This window comes from Bubalus bubalis, chromosome 3, assembly GCF_019923935.1.
Source record: "Bubalus bubalis isolate 160015118507 breed Murrah chromosome 3, NDDB_SH_1, whole genome shotgun sequence".
NCBI classification, from domain to species: domain Eukaryota; kingdom Metazoa; phylum Chordata; class Mammalia; order Artiodactyla; family Bovidae; genus Bubalus; species Bubalus bubalis.
Genome location: NC_059159.1, coordinates 128,782,601 through 128,791,407, shown reverse-complemented (window position 1 = coordinate 128,791,407; position 8,807 = coordinate 128,782,601). Strand labels below are relative to the sequence as shown.

General features: G+C 43.2%; 1 pseudogene; it reads left to right on the top strand.

The window, feature by feature from the left end:
* Positions 1-285: 285 nt before the first annotated feature.
* Positions 286-676, top strand: LOC102390567 (annotated as a pseudogene).
* The last annotated feature ends 8,131 nt before the right edge of the window (positions 677-8,807 follow it).

Sequence of the window (8,807 nt, the reverse complement as noted above, 5' to 3'; positions counted from 1 at the left end):
GGATTGAAGGAGACTTTCAGCAGCTTCTGTGGCAGCTCAGATGGTAAAGAATCTGCCTGCAATGAGGGAGACATGGGTCCGATCCCTGAGTCAGGAAGATTCCCTGGAGAAGGGAACAGCAGCCCATGCCAGAGAAGCCTGGCGGGCTACAGTCCATGGGGTTGCAAAGAGTTGGACATGACTGAGTGACTAACACTTTGACTTTCCAGCAGTTTCAGTAACAAGAAACACAGACATGGCATCCCTTGAACCCTTAAGAGTTCTCTATCTTTCCTGCCATGTCCAAGGGCCATGGATAAATTTCCTCTCAGTTCTGAGCTCCACCATCTTTACATCAGGATCCTGATCTAATTGGCTTGCCACCATTCCCAGTTTGTTTGGAAGCTTTTCCCATTCTTCCCAGACTCTGCCCAGAGTCCACAGTGGGAAATGCTGGCTGGAGCTGGACTGGGTCCAATAACCAGACTAAGACTCTGGGCAGCCACTGCTCAACCCAGACTCCACTCACTCATACGCCTTGCTCTGCTTCCTCTGAAACCATGTCCGACAAACTTGGTATGGCTGACCTTGAGAAATGCAACAAATCAAACCTGAAGAAGAGAGAAGCACAAGAAAGAAAAATCCTCTGCCTGCAAAGGAAATGCTTGAACAGGAGAAGCAAGCAAGAGAGTCATAACAAGGCAGGAGCCACCAATATGAACTATACATTCCACAAGCATTGCCTTCTTGTTTGACTTCTTATAGCTGTTTTCCTTCATTTGATGCAAAGAGGTTGGATCAAGTTTAAGTGACAACACTGCCCCTTTTCACACCAAAGAATGAAGAACTGCTGGCAATGAGAGGCAGGCCAGCCCCCTCATCTGCCTGTCTTGCTGTTGGTGAAACAAAAAGCTGAATAGGACAACAGTGAAACCTAGAGTAAAAACCAAGTTGGTGCAAGGTGTCCTGAAAGCTATAAAATGTAGGGTTGTTTTTTTTAGCCTCAGGGCATGCAGCATCCCAGTTCCTTGACTGAGGATAGGACCTAGACTTTTGGCAGTGAGAGCATGGAGTCCTAACTCCTGGATGGCCAGAGAATTCCCTGTAAAATGCAAGTGTAATCACAATGCCGCTGTTTTGTTCAAAGGATTTTAATTATTATAATGTACACTTTTTAAAATATGCAAATAAAAAAATTTAAAACCAGGGAAAAAAAGGCCTGGGTCTGACTTGAGCTGTTCTGTGTTCAGAAAGCTGTTGCTAATGGGCATCTCAGAAGAATGCAAAACTAATGGGCTGGGGAAAAGCATTTAAGAGCTGTTGGAGCACTTGCCACCTACGTCAAAGCTCTCATGTTGAGATAAATTGGTCATGGAATAGGTTAGATTGTGTAGACAAGCCCTGGAGATAGCATTTCAAGTGACTCTGAGAGAACCGCTCCAAGGAGGCAGAGGGAGGAGTCAGGTTATATCGAAGTTTGCAACAAGGGGCAAGCAGTCTGAACAACAAAAAATTATTGTTAATTAAGGAAAACCAGATACCTCAAGTTAAGGAATTAGAGCTTTTCTATGTATGGGAAGATGCAAGAGTCCGGGTTCGCTGAAATCATTTGTATCACATGCATCTCAGCTACCTGGGGCCAGTATCCTGAGTTCCTCAGTGCTCACCTTAGGGAGCAGCTGTAGCCTAATGGCTGCCCAATGGCAGATATTGTTCTCTTTCCTGGGTCCCCCCAGGGCTCAGAAATTGGAGGGCTGGAATCGCTACTGACCGTGTCATCCTTGTTTACTAATAAGGCAGGAAATACTTCATTACTTCATTTCTCAATTGACACAGGTCACCCACAAACCTCAAAAGAACTTCTGTGCATTGAGGTGCACTTTAAAACACTGTGCGAGGGACTTCCCTGGTGGCCCAGTCGTTAAGAATCTGTCTTCCAATGCAGGGGATGCAGGTCAGGGAACTAAGATCTCACGTGCCACTAAGCAAGTAAGACTTGACACAATGAAAAATAAAAAATATTTAAAAAAATAAAATAAAATAATGTGTGATTCCCAATCCAGCAGTAAATCCCTTTTAGGTATTAGTCTGTTTTAAATTTTATAGAGTTAAATTTGCTACATTTAGGCACACCAACTTATTTTAAGTCTAAGAATTATAGTCCTGGAAGCTGTAGATTTCAACAAAAATGGCAAAATCTTACTAAAAACCACCTGGAATTGCAGTGGCCACAAATGGAAATATTCCAATTTAGATAAAATTGTTTATTTAAGAAGTGAAGTTGAAAACAAGTTTTTCCAAGTCAAACAAACAGAATGGGAAACCTATTTTAATTGGTATGTGTGCTTAGGCTCTCAGTCGTGTCCAACTCTTTGCAACCCCATGGACTGTAGCCCACCAGGCTCCTCTGTCCATGAAATTCTCCAGGCAAGAATACTGGAGTGGGTAGCCTTTTCCTTCTCCAGGGGATCTTCCCAAACCTGCGACTGAACCTGGGTCTCCTGCATTGAAGGAGTAGTTTTTACTGTCTGAGCCCATTAGTATGCAGAAGCTTCCAGACAGCTTCAAGACAGAAGAACGATGTGGCAGACTTTAGGCCCATCTGAAAACTCTCTTCCTGTGGCATTCTGGGTTCCATACAATAAACGAGGTCCTTCATCCTGCTCATTCATACGATAATGAATTCAACCCGCTCCAGATGCACTATCTGTGAATGGATTATCTCCTGAGATTAGTGTATTGATAAAAAGATAGAAAATAGGATGGGAGGCCATGAGTCTTATGAACTTGTGACCATAACTGAGCACTTTGAAAGGACTTTGGAAAAAGATTGTAAACAGGAAATCACCAAACTATCAGCCTTACAGCTACAACAGCGCCAAGGCCAGAGACCTATTTAACATCTGGATTTCTCCAATTGCAAACTCCTTGCAGTTCATCATCAAAACATGGGCCCAAGAATTGATGTCTCAGTTGTCATCAGCTGGGACACTGGAAAAGAGATTGTCCTCAAAGGCCTTATGCAAATTCTACAGAGTCAACTTAAATGCCCCCATGGGTGTGTGTGTGCTAATTCCCTTCAGTTGTGCTGACTCTTTGCAGCCCTCTTGCCTGGAAAATCCCATGGATGGAGGAGCCTGGTGGGCTGCAATCCATGGGGTCGAAAAAAGTTGGACATGACTGAGTGACTTCACTTTCACTTTTCACTTTCATGCATTGGAGAAGGAAATGGCAACCCACTCCAGTGTGCTTACCTGGAGAATCCCAGGGACGGGGGAGCCTGGTGGGCTGCCGACTATGGGGTCGCACAGAGTCGGACATGACTGAAGCGACTTAGCAGTGGCAGCAGCAGGACTGTAGCCCACCAGGCTCCTTTGTCCATGGGATTCTCTAGGCAAGAATACTGGAGTGGGTTACTGTGCCCTTCTGCAGGGGATCTTCTCGACCCAAGGATCAAGCCCACATCTCTTACATCTCCTGCATTGGCAGGAGGGTTCTTTACCACTAGCACCACCTGGGAAACTCAAATGCCCCCATATCTACTTCCAAAGGAAGGTCCCTACATGGGCCCCTCCCAGAATTGGCAGGACTCTGAGAAGTTCTCTAGAAAACTGCCCCTTCAGTTCAGTTCAGTTCAGTTCAGTCGCTCAGTTGTGTCTGACTCTTTGCGACCCCATGAATTGCAGCACGCCAGGCCTCCCTGTCCATCACCAACTCCCGGAGTTCACTCAAACTCACGCCTCTAGTAATTCCTTTAAATAGCCAAGAGGAAGCTAAAACTAAAATTAATGGAAAATTCTGCTAAATTCTGGTAATAGATACCAGAGCCATACTTTCTATTTTAAATCTCACCCTCATAGAACAACAAACCCCCCAGGAGTGAAAATTAGATAGTTGGGGTATCTATTAAAATTCAGAGAGAGTTTCTATATCAAACAAATGGTGACCTTTTACTGAAAAGCATTTCTTTCACTGTGTGACACAGCCCAATCTTTTATGCAGAGCTCTCCTTTCTGAACTAAAAGGGCTGGGAATTTCTAGGCAGTTCAGTGGCTCACCCTGGCAGTGAAGAATCTGCCTGCAATGCAGGAGATCTGAGTTCAATCCCTGGGTTTGGAAAATTCCCTGGAGAAGGGAATGGCTACCCACCCCAGTATACAGAAGAGCCTGGCAGGCTACAGCCCACGAGGTCACAAAGAATTAGACACAACTGAGCGACTAACACTTTCTCTTTCCAGTGGTTAGGACTCCACATTCTCACTCTGTGGGCCTGGTTTTGATCCCTGGTTGGGGAACAAAGATCTCACATGCCACTGAGTGTGGCCAAAAAAAAAAAAAAAAAAAAATTAAAATAAAATAAAAGGGCTAATATAGTTTGACATCCAATGGAGACCTCATTTTAGAATTTCCTGGTCAATCTGAACCTGATCTTTTATGTTCTTTACAATTTGTCTTTGATACAAAAAAAGAAGAACTCTAATAAAAATTCTTTGATTTAATGGAGGTGCCTAAAAATCTCTGGGCTACTTCTCATAGTGACTTTGGGAGACTACAAAATACAGTGTCTATAAAAACTCAAATAGATGACTAAGCCTCTTCCTAAATTACCTCAGTATCCACTAAAGTATGAGTCTATACAAGTGTGTGCATGCTCAGACCTCATGGATTATAGCTCACCAGGCTCCTCTATCTGTGGAATTTTCCAGGCAAGAGTACTGGAATGGGTTACCATTCCAATGGGTTATGGGATCTTCCTGACCCAAGGATTGAACCCACATCTCTTGCATCTCCTGCACTGGCAGGCAGATTCTTTACCACTGCACCACCTGAGAAGCCCTGGACAAGGCCACACACCAATAGTAGAAGACTAAATTACTCAGGAGTGATCGTTTCCTGTACCAGTCCATATATTGTAACACGCTGATTTTGCTGGTCTGAAAACCTAATGCATAGGATGGACATTTGTCAAGAACTTGAGAGCTATTGACAAGACAGTTCTCTCCCTGTTTCCTACTTGTTCCAAGTAGGATCAAGAGAAACATCCTTTTCTCACGAGTCCTACCAGACATAGGATTTTTCCATGTTGTGGACCTTTGTTCAGTCTTACTCAGCATCCCTGTAGACACCAACAGCCAATACTTATTTGTCTTCTCTTGGAACAATCAGCAATATATCTGGACAGTCAAGCCTCAAGAGTTCATTGTGGCCGTTTTTAACTTTCCTGAGTGTTCCACCAAGATTTAAGTCCCTCTAGTTCCCTGAGAAATTGACCCTTTCACAATATGAAATAGACAAGCCTCGTGGTGTGACTTTTACCAGAGACATCCATAAAGATTCTACTTATTTGCCACTACAATTAGCTGAAAAGGGACATAAAGCCTAAAAAACAATTCCAATTATCTGTGCATGCGTGCATTCTCAGTCACGTCAGTTGTGTCTAACTCTTTGCCACGCTATGGCCTGTATCCTGACAGGCTCCAAAGGATCCTCCAGGCAAGAATACTGGAGTGGGTTGCCATGCCCTCCTCCAGAGGATCTTCCTGACCCAGGGATCGAATCCACATCTCCTGTGTCTCCTGCATTGAGGCAGATTCTTTACTGCTGAGCCACTGGGGAAGTACCTACAATGATCTCTGCTGCTGCTGCTGCTGCTGCTAAGTCGCTTCAGTCGTGTCTGACTCTGTGCGACCCCATAGATGGCAGCCCACCAGACTCCCCCGTCCCTGGGATTCTCCAAGCAAGAACACTGGAGTGGGTTGCCATTTCCTTCTCCAATGCAGGAAAGTGAAAAGTAGAAGTGAAGTCGCTCAGTCGTGTCCGACTCTTTGCGACCCCATGGACTGCAGCCTACCAGGCTCCTCCATCCATGGAATTTTCCAGGCAAGAGTACTGAAGTGGGGTGCCATTGCCTTCTCCGACAATGATCTCTAGAAACTGTTTATTATCTAAGTCATAATCTAAGCACTGAAGGAATCCATTTATTTCCAAAATGCACTGAGCAAATCCAAGAATTTCCTAGGTCCACAACTAAGTGATAACTTTGAGGATTTCTGGGCCTGGATGTTATTATAGACTATGGGTTCCCAGATTTTTTTTTTTCTATTAGCTTCTATATTTTATGAACTTCCTGAAATTTTATTCCCTGAACCCCTTCCTTGGGAAGGTTAAACATGAGCAGGCCTCTATAAAGTTAAAACAGGTACTGCAAGAAACACCTGCCTTAGGGCTACCTAATTATTCTAACCCTTTCATTTGTGCATGAGAGGAAGAACCAAGCCCTGGGAATGCCTATGTAGCACTTGGCAATAAACATGAACCTTTTGGTTATGATAGCTTGTAATTGATTCAGTTCCTTTACCTATCCCAACTGTCTTAAGGGATAAATTGCAGTTACAGAGTTAGTAGAAACCTCAGCAAGCTAAATCCTAGGAAATGACCTTTATTTACAAGCTCCATACCCTATCCAAAGCCTCCTTAATTCTGAATTGACTCAACACTTCTCTACAAACAGACTAAGCTCCCATGAGATCCTTCTGCTTTCACCACCTAATCTTCATCTTAAACACTGCAATGCTCTTAATCCTGCTACTCTGTTACACCTGCCTGACAAAGGTGAGCCCCAGGGCTTCAAGGTGATAGTGTCCCATTCAGTGACACTGCATCCTGATTTATGAGATGCCCCTTTGAGTAACCCTGAGCTGATCTTCATTGATGGGTCATATTGTAAAAATTACAAAGGATATTTCTAAGCTGGTTATGCTGTTACTGTCCAATATGAACTACTTGAGAGGGAAAGCATCTCATAAGCTAAATAAGTAAGCAGAGCTCCATGCCCTTCCCAGAGAATGCCAGTTGTTAGAGGGATAAACTGTTAATATTTATACTAATAGCCAGTGTGCCTTTGCAGTCATCCACCAGAACTTCCCAGGTGGCTCAGAGGTAAAGAATCTGCCTGTCAATACAGGAGATGTAAGAGACGTGGGTTCGATCCCTGGGCAGCAAAGATCCCCTGGAGTAGGAAGCGGCAACCCGATCCAGTATTCCTGGAAAATTCCATGGACAGAGGAGCCTGGCAGGCTACAGTCCACGGGGTTGAAAAGAATTGGACATGACTGAGCACATGTGCATGTACATATGCACGTGGACACAAAGGTGTTTTCTTGTTTACTCTGATGCCAACCATCTGTGTGTAAATTATTGCATACAGCGAGGAGTTCTGAACTGTAGGGATTATGGTTCTTATTGAAAACAAAACAGGATGTGCATTTCTGTGATGTCATGAATACATTTCTACTTTATTTTGAAACATTTGCCAAGCTATTAATAATTACTATAAAATAGTATATGACGTTAAAAATGTTAAAGACTGCTTAGCATTAGAAGCAGACTATATCCCCAAATTCTAAAGCAGCAACAGATGTTGTTGCTTGTATAAAGCCTAGTGATACTTTTATGCTTGTATAAAGCCTAATGGTACTTTTTAGACTAATTTCCATGGTGCCCTGTTGACATTAGCACTGCCTGCTGTACAATAAACAATCTTAGACATTTATCAGCTGTTGATAAAGGTGTTAGTTTCTAATCACTTTTTATATGTTTTAAATTTTTTAAATTCTAGTGTACCTGCCATAATATAAAATAAACATTGTGCTCTATTTAAAAAAATGAACAACAAGCAAATGACCTTCTTACCATCATTCTTTTGCCTTCTGAAATTGCCGTTATTAAAACTGAGGCTCACAGTAAAAAGACTGCACCTGACTTATCCAGGGAGATGCCTGACAAACAAGGGCAGCAGCAGAAGCTTGAAAGCTGTGGCACATGTGAATGAAATCCACTATCTTTTGGCAAAAAAATGACCCCTGGTTCCCAGACTTTTGCCATCCTGATGTCCTTGCAACATGGCAGCCATCTGCTCCTGAACCAGAGGAATTAAGATGGGCAAACAATGGTTGTAAACTCAATGAACAGTCTGGATATTAGGAAGCCCAAGATGGCTGTTTGGTTCTTCCCAGATTCCTGGCAAACCTCATTTCATATTTTTTGCATTTCTTTATCCACTATGTTGCTAGGTCATGTCTAATTCTTTTGTGACCCCATGGACTGTAGCCCACCAGGCTCCTCTGTCCATGGATCATTCAAAATAACTCCAATTATGAATAGCATCATGGGGAACCTTCTATAGAGTTACAAAAGCAGTTAGCCACCAGTGTTTGACCTGACACATCCACTATCCTGAAGAGACTATTTTTGTTCCTAGAGGCCTGACACCTTGTGCCTATGAATGCTTTGAACACCTGCAGCTGGACTTCATTCATTTGTTACTTAATATGTTTTATCAATATGTACTTGTTACTGTATTTATGTTTTCTGAATGGGCTGAAGCCTTCCTCTGCTGCAAAGCTGGTGCCCTCACAGTGGCAGAGAAACTTGCAGAAAATATTTCCCCCTTGGGGTATACCTTCCACAGTCTTCAGTGACTGAAGCATCTACTCCCTGGGGAAATCACACAAGCCTGAACAAAAATGTTGGAAACTTCTTGGAATTATCACTGTCCCTGTCACCCTCAATCATCAGGCAAGGATGAAAGGACTAACAGGATTCTCAAACTGAGAATCTCTAATTTGCTGAAACCACTGGACTCCCTTGGCATAATGTATTGCTTTTGATTTTTGTTTGTATGTTTTTTAATTTTTTGGCTGCATTGAGTGGCATGTGGAATCTTAGTTCCCTGACCAGGGATCAAACCTGTGTCCTCTGCAAGGGAAAGGGAAAGTGAAAGTGAAGTCACTCAGTCGTGTCCGACTCTGCGACCCCATGGACCGTAA